The 15,884-nt window shown below is 33.9% G+C and overlaps 1 protein-coding gene across 19 annotated transcripts in view; it reads right to left on the bottom strand.

Annotated features, from left to right (window-relative positions):
- Window positions 1-15,884, bottom strand: part of NOL4 (nucleolar protein 4) — a 322,420-nt gene that overhangs the window by 183,236 nt on the left and 123,300 nt on the right. For 2 of the 19 annotated variants that reach the window (XM_069468130.1, XM_069468134.1), the window contains exon 1: window positions 554-727. The exons of the other annotated variants lie outside the window; for them this stretch is intronic. The gene's annotated coding sequence lies outside the window, so the exon portion shown is untranslated. Of the gene's footprint in view, window positions 1-553; window positions 728-15,884 lie in introns of those variants that run through there. 19 annotated transcript variants of the gene reach the window in all.

Raw genomic sequence — 15,884 nt, 5'->3', positions numbered from 1 at the left:
TTGAAGTACCAGAACCAAATAAAATAGCTAAATAAATTGCTCTTCCCCCAAAAATACCTTTTCATCATATTATAACTACCTTAAAAGAACCACACCACTTGTATAGTTCTAAAAGGAATTTCAAAATATGTATACATAATTTAAAAAGTACATTTACAATACTAGAATGAAATTTCATCACTTTGGGTGCTGAAGAAACACAACTTGCTTAGACATACAAATTTTTTCATGATTTTTTTTCTCTCTATGGAATTTTAAATTTACATCCACAACAATCTAGAGTAAATAAAGTCCCAAAAGCATAAAATACATGTTTTGTTTATCTAATTTTGTCCTTCTCCCAGGATTTGAGATAGACATTTCAAAAGTATCTAAACATTTTCCTCAAGTTTCTGATCTGGTCCACCCTTTAATTACCCCCTGAACTGGGAAAACAGTTGGCATTCTCATCAGAGTCTCCTTCTGTCATTCTACTGCTGCATGGGACAGTCTTCCACAAGACTTAGACAAACCTCATGCATCAATATTCTACTCTAGAGGAGCTGACACTTACTGTGAATTCTGCTCTTCAACTTAAATACCAGCGTCTGTGGCAGGCCAATTCTATCATTGCAGATACAGCATCCCTCAGGCGAGGTCCAACCTTTCTCTCGAAGTGCACCCAGGGATTAATCTGACTTCCCCTAAATTCTCTCCTCTGCACAGTAAGAGCTAATCTTTCCTGTATGAAGCAGGAGATGGTGTTGCTATGACAACAGAGCACATTCTAGCAGTGGGACTACTGAGATGAGCCTTCAAAGACTCAGGGAAACATGCACTCAGTCTTCCTCCAGGGCTATGGGCTCCTTCCTTTAGGATTTATACCCCAACAAGTTTACTGGCAGACTGGGTTGTTGATTATCTATGCATTTTGCTACAGGGAGATCACTGGTTAAGAACATGGCTTGAAGATCACGGAATTATTTAATAAAAGTGCCATTCTCAGTTATATTGAATTTCCAGTTGTAAAAGTACTCTATATAGCTGTTTTAAAACACTACTCCCAATCAAATTAAAAGCATTCTGGTTACTTTTATTTTTTTCTAAAATGATTATAATGTGTTAAGAACAGCATTACCAAGGGGAAGCTTTATCTTTTTTGTTTGTTTGTTTGTATATCATCACCATTGTAGCAACTTGAAGGTTAGATACATTCACACACACACACACACACACACACACACACACACTCCATTTTCTCTCTCTGGCATCAACGTCTGGAGCCTTGAGGTTTCAGAGTGGGGGAGGGGATATGCTAACAAAAGCATAATCCTGCAGCCACATTTTGCATACATATATTAGCCAGAGAATAATCACAATAAGCACTAATCATTTAGAAAAATAATTATAAGTGGAATTTAAGTGCCTATGCTACAGCAGAAGCGATCTGGTATCAAGCCGTATTGTATGAAGGCAGATCTTATATATTATTTTCAAACACGGCAGTTAAAATTTTTGGAAAATAGTGAACACATACATTATTATTTATTTTGAAGAGCTGATAATGCATTTTAAGAGTTCTAACTATTCTGAACACGGAACATTTTTCTTCAGAAACATTGCTGTGATTCAAATGTATATACCCTTTTCATTGGAAGGAAGGATCTGGGTCAGGAAAAGTTTTCCCCTCTCAGCAGCAGAGGTTCAGTTTACTAAAACACCATGAGTCAGGTTTTCACCCAGTCCTCCAAACTGTCTTTTCCGCTCCTTCATTTCCCCATTATCTTTTCCATTTCTCAGTCCTTTATGTCAGGAGCAGCCATTATTACACATCACCCTTCCCCCACTGGCTGTAATTACTCTCCTTTGTGGCTAAAGCAATAGAATCTACATCTTCTACATCTCCTCCTTCAAGTGCAGAAGGAAAACAGGACTTTATGGATGTGGCTGTCACCCAGAGGTGAGGGGATCTATATGTTAGATAGATTCAATACCCTACTAGCCTTCTAGTAAACTCATTGGGCTGTCTTCAGTTACTTCTTGCTTATCACCCTAATGTGTTTGAAAATCTTTAGGATATTAACTAGATTCTCAGTATTGCACATAATGTCCGCATTTACATTTAGGAGTTCATATGAAACAGACAGGATATTTTTAAACTCATTTTGATTTGTGCTTTTGATTTCTATCATAGTGAAAAATAGCAGTTACATTTTTGTTTAATGTGTGCCTTGGTACATGCTTCCAGGATACGTATGTACCCACCCTACAATAGATGCAGATCCTTTCTTCCCTCATGATTCTCTTTTCAGAGCTTGTTCTGAAGATGCATTCTCATCATTCAAAAAGTTATAGCACCTGCTTTCATTATGTTCATTATTATCTAATTAGTAAAGGGCTTTTAAAAAAAAAAAATTCACTCTCATCTTGAGGAAAGCTGGATAGATGCCAAAACATGTAAACAACATATGGTTTACTTTCAAAATCAACCAACCAGAATTATTTCTAAAAAATGTCTTACTTAAAAAAAAATAGGTTGAAATAATTTCCTGTTCTAATAGGTAATGTTTACCATCTACTATTCCTTTAAGACTGAAGACTTCATGATCAATCATATTATATTATTTTCCAGGTCCCCTAAGACAAGAATATTATTTATAAAAGAGAGGGAAAAATGGTTTTTTAAGTAGGGTATAGTGAATGTGCCACAATGTAGATTTGAATTGTAAAAGTAAGTTATAACCAACTAAGGGCATATGAATGCCAGAAATCACTACTGTAAAAATTTAAGAGTTTTATAATTTTCTCTAATGTTTTGTTTTTATGAGCCCCTATTTTTAAACATAATATGCAGTATATTTGGTAAATTTATAATAATATGTTTGTCTTAGGGGAAATAGAGAAAGTAGGAATAGGGGAAACAACATTTTTCACAAAACAAGTTTGAGGATGAACTCCAAGGCAGGTCTGGGAAAAAAGACTGGAATACTAGAGCCCATGGGAAGTGGAGCAAAGGGTGAGTCAATGACAATTTTTTTCTAAGAAGTCATCTTTGACAGAAAGGTACAGTCTCTAGACTTTAGCTAGACACTAAACAAACTCTAATACAAACTACATTACTAATATCTCTCTGCCTCAGTTTCTTCATCAAAATGGAGACATTAGTAGTACTTACCTCATGGCATTCTTATGAGAATTTAAGGAGTAAATCGATATAAATTTCTCATAACTTTGCCTGACATATAGAAACTCCTATGTTAGGTATTATTTGGGATCTTGAAGACAGGGACTAAATGTTCTCATCTTTGTTTCCCCTGTTCCTAATAAAATATCCACTACAGGGTTCATACTTAATAAATGAAAACAAGTATTTTTCATATCATCTATATAATTTTAATATTTAATAAAGCAAAGTAAATAATGTTTTAGAATTCTGAAATACATAAGAAGAAAAATATAAACCTGTCTATGTAACTAATTACTATGGGTTTACAAAATTCAATAAATAAATACGTATTCAAGGAATAAATGAAATAAATTTTTAATATATCACCTTCTTGCATACTAATTCTAAGAATTATTTGCTGAATAATAGGTAAACACCACAATAAGTAGGATTATCTTTTAATATGAACAACATAATGTCCTTTACTTTTATAAGAGAAGGAGTTACCACTTATTTTGAAAATTGATTTAGCACCTGCTTCAGCAGATATTATCGTAGGTGCTGGGATACAAAGACTGAAATCACTGAGCCTGTCTTCAGCGAGTTTAAAATACAAGGTAGGAAGCAGACATTCATTCAACACATACCCTATGTGCCAGGCATTTTTCTAGGTGCTGGGGATACAACATGAAACCAAACAGTGAGAAATGCCTACTCTCTGGAAGTTTACCCTGCTGATGTGTTTGTATGTGTGTGTTTAGGCAGGGAGGAAACTGCTTGAGAGGAAAATAAATCCAGGTGGGGGAATAAAAAGGGCAGTGAAAACAGGGACGAGGTTTTAATTTTAAAGAGACACATTTAATTTAAGCTGATAATGGCCATAAAAGAGCCACAAACAAAGGACCCTGCCAATTAGGGTAAAGAATGGCCAACTCTGCCCTAAGGGATCTGGAAGGTTTCACAGAGGGAGTGGTCAAGTTCTAACTAGGAAATCTAAAAACAAACATGCAGAAAGTTTCTTATTTGTATATTGAATAGTATTTAATATAAATAAAACCTGTATGACTTAAATACCTAATAAAACAAAGTGAATAAATAATATCCAAGTATACTAATGCATTTCAGGAAAGAAATATAAATCTGTCTAATGAGTAATAATTATAGGTTTACAATGTGCAAAAATATTGCTATTAAAAATGTTATTCTAGCAAATGAAATAATATATTATTGATCCATAAAAGTAAATTTCCTTTACTTTTGACACTATTGATCTTTTTTTCCTAAGGTTGGACATAACTAAAGAAACATCATTATAATTCTATTTTACTTTGTACAACAAAAGAAATTTCAGATGGGTTATCAATTTAAGTCTTTTTGAAAAGCTGTAAAGGCACTGGAAGAAATTAAGAGATATTTTAAAAACATAAACATGCAGGAAAAGAAACTGTGGAGTATCTGTCAGATAAATGACATGCCAATTGGTCCGAAATCTACAGCTCTATTCCCACGCTTTTAAATTATTTATTAAACAATCTTATTCAACAGCAATCATGTGCCAGGTATTAGGAATAGAAAGAAAAATAAGACAGTCTTTGATTTCTAGATGTTTGTGATCTAGTAATAGAAACAGACAAGTACACAAGTCATTACCATTCAGAGTGCTAATTATTATGATAAAATTATGCACAAATGCTATGAGAGGATCCAGGAGAGAATTTTGTCCTGGTACAGGAGTTAGACATATGAAATCATCTAACAAGCATGTTTCCATATTGGAATAGATTAGAAGAGACCAATGGCCCTGCTGAGAATAACCAGAAAAGCTAATTTTAAACTAAAAAGTTTGATTAAAATCTATTTGAAGACATCAGACAGCTAAAAGGCAACCAGAGTTTGAGAGCCCGAGATCCCTGAGAGAAGAAAATCAGAGAAATGTAAACCAACATTCTGTAAGCAGATTTTCCCCTCAGGGCAAACACCAATTTTGGTGTGAAAAAAGAGACCAAGAATATGTGTACATTGCTAATAAGTAGAGAAAGGAGAACTTTTGGAAATCTTATACTAGGGGAGACATGGATTTCAGATTGAAAATGATAGCTGGGAATTAAGTAGTCAAGGCTGCAGAGAGAAGGTAACAGCAGAGAAGTGAGACTACCACTTCATGGTTTTGCCTTTGAGGTTTTTGCATATTCTTAAATTGCACAGAGCAAAAAGCAATGGAGATAAGCAGAAAACTACAAAAAGAAAAAAAAAAAAAGCGCAATATTTGTTGTACTCTAAGTTCTGAACTGAAAAGCCAAGGACCATTAAGGAGGAAGGGCTTTCATAAGCTGTCTTGGCTCTCAGATGGGACCTCCACTAAGTTAGACCCTAGTGGAAGAAAAACAGATGGAGAAGGAAACTTATTATCAGAACTAAAACCCAGCATCAAGTCAGTTCAAAGACTTGATTTAATTCAGATGATCTGTTCCCCCTTACCTGCCTACAAGGAGATAAGGGAAATTCTCTCTGAGCCAGATAACATTCCCAAGACCCTCTACTATTTTTCATACACAATATTGAGAATTTCATTCAAAAAATCACAAGCCATATTAGTAAACAGGATCAAGAGAAAAATAAGAGATTATAGAAAAACAGACAATAGAAAGAGACCCATAGAGAACCCAGATATTAGAGCCATCAGAAAGAGACTTTAAAATTATTGATTATTATGTTTAAGAGGAGAGATGACAAACGGGGGAATTTAACCAGAATTGGAATCTATGAAAGGTAATAAAATGGAAATTTAAGAATTTAAAATATAAGATAATTAAAATTAGGCACTTAATAGATTGGATTTACAACTGATAATAGTTGGATAGGAAAGATTAGCGAATTGGAAAATAGATCAGTACAGAATACCTGGATTGAAATGTTGAGTCAAATACATGAAAAGTAGAGAAAAGAATGTTAGGAAAATAGAAGAAACAGGAAAAGGATAAGATCAGTGATGTGATGGCAAGTGTTTAACACTCATTTCTCAAAAGAGGGGGTACAATGTTATAAATTTCACTGATATAAAACATGTTTAACAACACACAATTTACAAATAATGAAATATAAAATACCCTTTTATAAATTCCATATAGCCAATAATTCTCTCAGAATACTCCCATTCATTTTTGCTGAACTATTTATTGCCCACGATTTGTAGGCAATGTATGGCTGCATATGACAATAAAGTGTACTTTAATAGTGATATTGGTTCATGTTTTTATTTACATTAATGTATAAGATGAAAATGTAATGTTGAAGGTGAATATTGGAAATTCACTTGCTTGTCAGAGATGTAAACAAATGCTTTGCTGAATCAGATTATTATTTTCAAATGCTAAATACTGTGTATGATTTCAATCTTTTCAAATTTGTTAAGATTTTTTTAATAATTGTTTTATTTCAGCATATTATGGAGGTACAAATGTTTAGGTTACATATATTGCCTTCGCCCTGCCTAAGTAGGAGCTTCAAGCGTGTCCATCCCCTAGACAGTGAGCATGGCATCCCCTCCTCCCCCCTCCCATCCGCCCAACACTCGATGCATGTTTCTACTATATGTGCACATAAGTGTTGATCAGTTAATACCAATTTGATGGTTGGTACATGTGGTGCTTATTTTTCCATTCTTGTGATACTTAGAATGGGCTCCAGCTCTCTCCAGGGTAATACAAGAGGTGCTAGATCACCATTGTTTTTTGTAGTTGAGTAGAACTCTATGGTATACATACACCACATTTTATTAATCCACTCACATATTGGTGGACACTTGGATTGTTTCCACATCTTTGCAATTGTGAATTGTGCTGCTATAAACATTCAAATGCAGATGTCTTTTTTAAAGAATGCCTTTTTTTCCTTTGGGTAGATGCCCAGTAATGGGATTGCTGGATCAAATGGCAGTTCTACTTGTAGCTCTTTGACATGTCTCCATATTACTTTCCACAGAAGTTGTATTAGTTTGCAGTCCCACCAGCAGTGTAGGAGTGTTCCTATCTCTCTGCATCCACGCCAGCATTTACTGTTTGGGGACTTTCTGATAAAGGCCTTTCTCACTGGGGATAAGTGAAATCTCACTGCGGTTTTGATTTGCATTTCCCTGATGATTAGAGATTTTGAGCATTTTTTCATGTATGTTGGCCATTAGTCTATCTTCTTTTGAACAGTTTCTGTTCATGTCCTTTGCCCACTTTTTGATAGGATTGTTTGATTTTTTTCTTGTTGATTTTCCTGAGATCTATATACATTCTAGTTAACAGCCTTTTATTGGATGTGTAGCACGTGAATATTTTCTCCCATTCTGTAGGTTGTCTGTTTGCTCTCTTGATAGTTTTCTTGGTTGTGGAGAAGCTTTTAAATTTGATCAGGCCCCATTTACTTATTTTTGTTGTTGCTATGATTGCCTTTGTGTTCTTCTTCATAAATTCTTTGCCTAGACTAATGTGAATAAGAGTTTTTCCAACATTTAGCTGTATTACCTGCCAGGCACTTTTTAAAATATAAATTATTAATAGTATATGATTAAGTGCATTGGGTGGCCAGGGCATATTTCATGTAGGAAGTTATACTTGAAAGTCTCTTGAGGGTAAGAATCAGCAAGAAAAAAAATCAAACAACCCCATTAAAAAGTGGGCAAAGGACATGAACAAAAACTTTTCAAAGGGAAATGAGATTCAAAACCACAATGAGATATCACTTAACTCCAGTGAGAATGGCTTTCATTAAAAAGGCCCAAAACAATAAATGTTGTCATGAATGCGGAGAGATAGGAACACTCATACACTGCTGGTGGGACTGCAAACTAGAAAAACCTCTGTGGAAAGTAATATGGAGATACCTCAAAGAACTACAAGTAGAACTGCCATTTGATCCAGCAATCCAATTACTAGGCATCTACTCAAAGGAAAAAAAAAAAAAAAAGATATTCTATAAAAAAGACATCTGCACTCGAATGTTTATAGCAGCACAAGTCACAATTGCAAAGATGTGGAAACAACCCAAAGGCCCATCAATACATGAGTGGATTAATAAAATATTGTACATGTATACCAGGGAGTACTACTCAGCCCCCAAAACCAATGGTGATCTAGCACCTCTTGTATTATCCTGGATAGAGCTGGAGCCCATTCTACTAAGTGAAGCATCACAAGAATGGAAAAACAAGCACCACATGTACTCACCATCAAATTGGTATTAACTAATCAACATTTATGTCTACATATGCTAGTAACATTAATTGGGTGTCAGGCAGGTGGGGTAGGAGGAGGGGATAGGTATATTCACAAATAATGGGTGTGGTGTGCACTGTGTGGGGGATGGACATGCTTGAAGGTCTGACTCAGGTGGAGCAAAGGCAATATATGTAACCTAAACATTTGTATCCCCGCAATATGCTAAAATAAAAAAAATCTTTTTTCAAGAATGAGAATAGAATTTCATAAGTGTGGCTAAATGGCTTATCAATGGCATCTGTTCTTGGCCTATATCTGCAAGATTTCTTTGTTAATAATAGTAATAAATAACAGTTTCTAAATTAATTGGCTATATTATATGCCAGGTACTTTTTAAAATATAAATTATTAATAGTATATGATTAAGTGCATTGGGTGACCAGGGCATACTTCATGGAGGAAGTTACACTTGAAAGTCTCTTGAGGGTAAGAATCATGTCTTCTACATCTCAGCTCTAATTATGTATTCCTATGGAGATAGCAAGTGAACATAAAATACTGCTGATAAAAATCAATATTAATTATCACAGTGCAAGTTATTATATTAACAGCTCTGCTTACTTTTATTTATCTTTAAAATTCTATGATTATTCTGAGCTTCATGAATTTAAAAAATGGAAAGCACAATTTCAGGAGCTGTAAATGACTTTTTTCCCTGTAGATTTTAGCTGTTGAAAATTTTTCGGTTAGTTTCCTTGGGAGTATCATCTCTCCCATCCTCTTCATTTTATGCCAAGTTCTTGCCATAATGAAGTTATGCTTTATCTAGTTCCTCACCTGTAACAGGTCTACTCACGTCTCCAGGTCCACATATGTGCTCTCCCTCTCATGGCCTGTTGCTCTTCATTTCTCTTTGTCTTTGCTCCTACTTTATCCTGCTAGATGAGGCCCTTATCTTTCTAAGATTCTCTTCTGCTTGCTCGCAACTCTCAATTAAGCTTCATTAAACACCTTTCCAGATGTTTACCATCTGGATGAAATGAGACTCCTATATGCCTACATCTAGCAAGCACTTGTCCGGCAGAATGGTTTAAAAACTGAAAATAGCCCCAAATATAAACACAAATATCTTAGTATGCCAATTAATTTCCTTTGTTCTACTCCCCAAATTTTAACAAGAAAACAGCAGTGAAGAAGAAACAATACAATGCAAAGAGAAATAGCTTATTCCTGAGTGTTCTCTCAATACATGTATTCCAAAACCCTGTCCAATTTGAATCATATAGTGACTAAACATACCTGGAACTGCAATACAACTTATTTTCAGTCCAAGTACTGACAAGATTGAAAAAGTGGTGGTAGTCTGTAAGGCTGGGGTTTGGAAAATTAAAGATGAACTCAATATGATTAAAACTATGGCCCGGCCATAGGAGGAATTTAGGATGGGTAGCCCCTTACCCTGACCACTAGATAGGAAGGAAAGGGCTTTATTATCTGGGAAATAAGTGAAGAAAACAATAAAACACTATTCTTTAACCATTCTTGTGTAGCAATACTCAGAATATAATAAAGCTTTATAAGATATATAAAGGAAAAGTTATCCATAATAAAGGAAAAGAAAACAGAAGACAATTTATAGATAATTCAGTTATTGAAATTACCAAAGCTAGGCTTTAAAATAGTTATTATTAATATGTTAAACAATTGACAGCAAAAGATGGATATATTAGGTTAAGTTACAGGTTATTTCAATAGAAAATTAGAAACTAAAATAGCATCAAATGGAAATTATGGATTGGAGAATTCCAAACTGTCTGAAATTAAAATTCATTGGATTATTTCTAAAAAAGTTTAGAAATGAGTAAACAAAGGATAAGTAGAGTTAAAGTCAAATGAAAAGAAACTAAAGGATGAGAGAAAAAAAAAATTGTAAAAACAAACAAAAAACACATGGTCAGTGACCTGTGGCATAAACCTCATTAATATACGTGCATTTATAGAATTGGAATCTCAAAAAAAGAGAAGATGGAAAAAAAACTGAAATTTTCTTGGAAAAGAAGTCTGAAAAATTAATGAAATTGATGAAAAATTTCAACTCATTAATCTAAGAAGCTCAACAAACCCTAAGCAGAATTTTTTTTAAAGTTACATAGGCATATCATAGGCAAACTTCTGAAAACCAAAGAAAAAATAAAATCTTAAAAGAAGACAGAGACAAAATATATATAACTGAGAGACTAAATACACAAATGGGCAATACCATATCAAATACAAAAGTAGAACTCCAACCTACAATCTGCAGCATCCAGTCCAGAAAATCAACCCATTATCCACAGTAACTAGCCCAGGAAACATACCTACTTTCTTTGAGTTATACTTGTAGGAAATCAGATAACTATCTCTAGCAACCATTCCATGAAGTAAAACAAAAGACCCTGAAACAAGCGGCCCCAAATGGCAAGGACTTCATTAATAACTGACAGTTTCCCTAATTTTAGTCTTCACCTCTAACTTAGGACCAACCAGAGAAAGACCTCTGCACCTAAAACTAATCAAATATGATCCCCCAGTTCTAGTTAACTCAGCTGCTCCAGCATTCTCCAATCAGGGCACACCTGTAGCATTTCATTATTTCACTATAAAGCTTTCTCACTCTTCTGCCTGCCTTTTGGTCTCTGCCAAATTGGAGGCAGACTACCTTGTTATAGCAAGCTCTAAACAGATAGCCTTTGTCTGTTCTCATTTGGTTGGTCTTATTTATTGCTACATAATATACAGGCAAACAACGATAAGAATGATGGCTGACTGCACATAAACAATTCAAGCCAGAACACAAAGGAACACAATCTTTAAAGTACTGGGAGAAATATTCACAGCATAGAATTGTACAATCAGTGAAAAAGTCCTTGAAAAATGAATGCTAAATAAGGACATATCCCATAAACAACAGCTGAGAGAATTTGTTACTAGCAGAATCTGCACTACAAGAAATGATAATTCTTCAGTATAAAGATAAATGATTTCAGATGGAAACTCAGCTTCAAATAAAAGTGAAAGAAATGATAAACATGTAGGAAATATAAAAGGCTATTTCTTTAAGTTTCTTACTCTCTATAAAAGGCTATTAAAAGCAAATGTAGTAATATAAACATGGAGTTTATAAATTATATAGAAGTGAAATACATGAAACCAATAGCACAATGAATAAAGGGAGCAATTAGAAATATACAGTTTTAAGATTTTTACATTAAAAATAAAATGGTGTGGGCAATGGGTATGAAATTACAGTTAGGAGGAATAAGCTCTGGTGTTCTATAGCATAATAGGGTGACAACAGTAAATAATATTATAGTGTATATTTCAAAATAACTAGAAGAGAGAATTTTGAATGTTCTCACCACATAGAAATGATAAATATTTGAAGTGATGGATATGCTGATACCATGATTTGGTCATTATACCAGGTATATGTATGTAACAAAACATTACATGTACCCCATAAATACGTACAATTATGTCAACTAAAAATAGAGTTCTTTTAGTAAGCAAAAAATAAAATACAATAGTGAAGTATGAAATCAAAATGTTATAATAAGGTAAATATATATTGAGATTTCTAGAAAACCACTAAAAAAGTAGAGCTAAAAATACTCCAATTAAAAGGCTGTGATTGCCAGACTAAATATTTATATGTACGTGTATACACACATACACACACACATAGAGATGATCCCTCACTTACGACGGCTCATTTTACAATTTTTCAGCTTTTCAACGGTGTGAAAGTGATACATGTTCAGCAGAAATGGGACTTTGAGTACCCATACAAATCACCCCGTTTTTCACTTTCGGTATAGTATTACATGAGATATTCCACATTTTACTATAAAATAGGACTTATGTTAGATGATTTTGCCCAACTGCAGGCTAATGTTAAGTGTTCTAAGCACATTTAAGGTAGGTTAGGCTAAGCTATGATGTTCAGTGGTTAGGTGTATTAAATTCATTTTTAACTTATAATATTTTCAATTTATGATGTGTTTATCAGGATGTAACCCCATTATAAGTCAAGAAGCATCTGAGTGAGTGTGTTGTGTGTGTGTGTATCACACATATGAGTGGGGGTATATGACGGTTCACATAACTGTATTTTAAACATAAAGAAACAGATTAAAAATAAAATGACTGAAAAAGGCACACCATTCAAACTGTAATCATAAGAAAACTTTTATGGTCATGTTATCATCAGACAAAATAGATTTCAAGACAATATGTAGTACCAGAGATACACAGGGATATTTTATATAGACAAAAGTGTCAATTTATCAAGAAGACAAAATTTTAAATGTGTATGCATCTAATAACAGAACTTTAGGATACATGAAGCAAAAATTGACAGAATTAAACAGAGAAGTAGAAAAATGAACAATCAGAGATGGTGATCTTAACATATCTGAGTAATTAATAGAACAAGTAATAAATAGAACAAAAAGATAAAAGAACAAGGCTATATATTTGAATGACATTATCATCCAAGTTGACTTAATGTATATTTATTATATATATATAAAATATATTTTAAACCTGTAAGCATTGTATTAGGATATGCTTTTAAGAGTAAGTCCTGGATATGGAACTATAATTCAGACATATGAATATTTTATAGCTTCTTGAAACATATTGACAAATTGCATCTTAGAAAAAGTATACCAATTTATATTAATATTTTCACTGGTGTGATATGGGGGTATCTGCTTTATCATAACTACAACTATATCATAGTAAATACCATTATCTTTTAAAAATCTTTTCCAGTTTGATGAAGAAATAACTCTTTGATTAATTTCCATTCTTTTACTTATGTATGAGTATGAATATTTTCTCATATTATTTGTCTGGTTTTATTGTGGGTTTTTTTTGTTTTTTGAGGGTTGACTTCAAGTCTTGTCATCTCATAACCTTTGTATCTTTTTATATTATATAAGTGAATAAAATAAAATGAAACAAAAACAGCTTTGTAGGTTTTAAAAAGAAACATTGGCAAAATCACTATTTTTTAATTATTGCAGCAGAAAAAGACAAAGCAGCTCATGTTACCCACCAGAAATACATGAAGTTTTTTATAGCTTTAAAAATAATGTACCCTAAAAAACTGAGCAAGTTCTTATATTGTTTTACTTACCTCAGATGATAAAATTTTGAATTATCAATTTTTACAGTAGCCATTCTTTTATGGCTTATCTAATTTTATAAATAGTATGGAAGCTAATACAAGTAAACAATAATAAAAGTGTATTTTATAATGGGGAGGAGGCACAAGTTTCATAGCTCAAAAAATTTATTTTATGAAGGTATCAAGAATTAGGAAAATAGAACGCAGTATAATAAACACATAAATACTCTTTTAAACTTTTTCCTCCTGGTTATCAAAAAATTAACAAAATGATTTCCTTTCTTAAAGAAGAAACATATTTCTGATATTGTTCCTAATAAAAATGCTTTTAATTGTCCATACTTCCTCTTACATATAGGATTTAGTGTTTTAGCTTATACTAGGTGATTAGGCTTTTTGACTATAAATTCCAAGATAACAGGTACATTGTCTACCTTGTTTTTGCTGTGGATCTGGCAGTAAAAAAGTGTCTGGCTCATAGTAAGTGCTGAAAATTAAGGAATGGATGGATTATTTTTGAACCCAATATGTTAACAATTATCTTCTCAGTCATATCAATGCAATTTATGAGATGCTTCCAGAAATGGGAAAAAATTCTTCATTCATTATACAGGTAGAGTATCCCTTATCCAAATTTCTTGGGACCAGAAGTGTTTCACATTTCAAATTTTTTCAGATTTTGTAATATTTGCAAATACATAATGATATATCTTGGGGATGAGACCCAAATGTAAACACAAAATTCATGTATGTTTCATATACACCATACACACCGAGGCTGATGGTAATTTTATACATTTTTAATAATTTTGTGCATGAAACAAAGTTTGTGTACATAGAACCATTTTATCACCCTTTGTGGGTGTGCTTGTGTGGGGGAATCTGGGCGTGCACAGAAAAGATATGCTGCAGCTGGAGGGGCCTGGGGAGGGTCTTTCTTCCCTTGGAAACGCTAAATAAACTATGTGTTGTGCACCTGCATTTTGACTGCGACCACACACATGAGGTCTGGTGTGGAATTTTCCATTTGTAGTGTGACAATGGTACTCTCAAAAAGTTTCAGATTTTTGGAGCATTTTGGATTTTGGATTTTCAGATTAGGGATACTCAACCTGTACCATGTTGACCGCAGGTTGAATACAAGAGGGGAAGGCACTACACACCATGTATGTCCTAGTATGAGTCATGACACTAGAGGTCTGGGCAAAATTAGGCAAAATTATGAAAAGTCAAAGCAGGTTCTTTTTCAGTGCTCTTCTTTCCCCAATTTAAAAAGCTTTCGAATGGGTAACTGTTAAAGCTGGAAGAAAAGTGCATTCACATATTCTGGTATTTTCCCTATTGGTGTATATGTTTGAATGTTTTTGTATGTATGTTATATATGTGGAACACATATATAACACATATACAAAATATATAATTTTGCATCTATTTCCAGAGATGCAAAAACAACTTCTAAGTTCCTTCCAAGTTGGAAGGTAGTAATTTCAATTTAGATGTTCGTTCATAATTGTAAAGGTTTTATTTTGTTGCAGGGAGGAGTATAATGTTTTCTTTTTGATAAGAGAGAATATAAGAACCTTCAGAACCCAGATGTATGATGGAAAACTTTAACATACCACGATAGGTGAAACATAGTAGTGGGCAGCCACTAGCATGTGGGAGGCCAGTGAGCAAACTATAGAAAACCTGGCTACTTGCAAAAAATACTTCCTCTAGTCAGATGAATTATGAAAAGGTTTCCCCTTCCCCTGGGCATTTGCAGCTTCCCACTAGCACCCTTGGCTTGGCAAAGCAGAACATGACCTGGAATGAGCCATCATTCCCCCCGAAACCCCTGTGGCCAGCAGCGTCTGTAGTGTGCACAGACTTCATCACTTTGTACCCATGCACAGCAGCCAGGAGGAATCATTTCTGGTATCTTCCAAATCCCTCACATTGGCAGTAGCCCCATTCTGCTTACTAAAAAGGTCATCCTGGATAGTGGAAAATATAATTATCTAGCAACATGTGACAAAAAAATAAATCTTGCTGGCTAACTGGACTGAGCAAAAGCCAGTCCTTTGCTGCATTCATAACCTTGCCCCTGACTCCCAGATAGAGTCTGAAGATGAACAAATTCTGGGGCAGTTCACTAAAGGCTCAAAAAAAAAAAAAAAATCTAGATTCAATGTTTCCTTAAAAATTCAGATTGTTTTCATGTTATTGCAGATGAATTCATATTTATTTTGGCTAATAGGAAAAAGAATTCTAGGACTCAGGGAAGATACACATATTTCTCTTCCCCATTCTTCCAACAAGGTGACACCACAATTCTAATTTCACTTTTAACCTCAGCAAGAGGATGGGGCTGGGACTGGAT

This window comes from Eulemur rufifrons, chromosome 5 (assembly GCF_041146395.1).
Source record: "Eulemur rufifrons isolate Redbay chromosome 5, OSU_ERuf_1, whole genome shotgun sequence".
NCBI lineage: Eukaryota > Metazoa > Chordata > Mammalia > Primates > Lemuridae > Eulemur > Eulemur rufifrons.
Note: the sequence above shows the minus strand (reverse complement) of the source record. Positions and strands in the feature narration are given on the sequence as shown.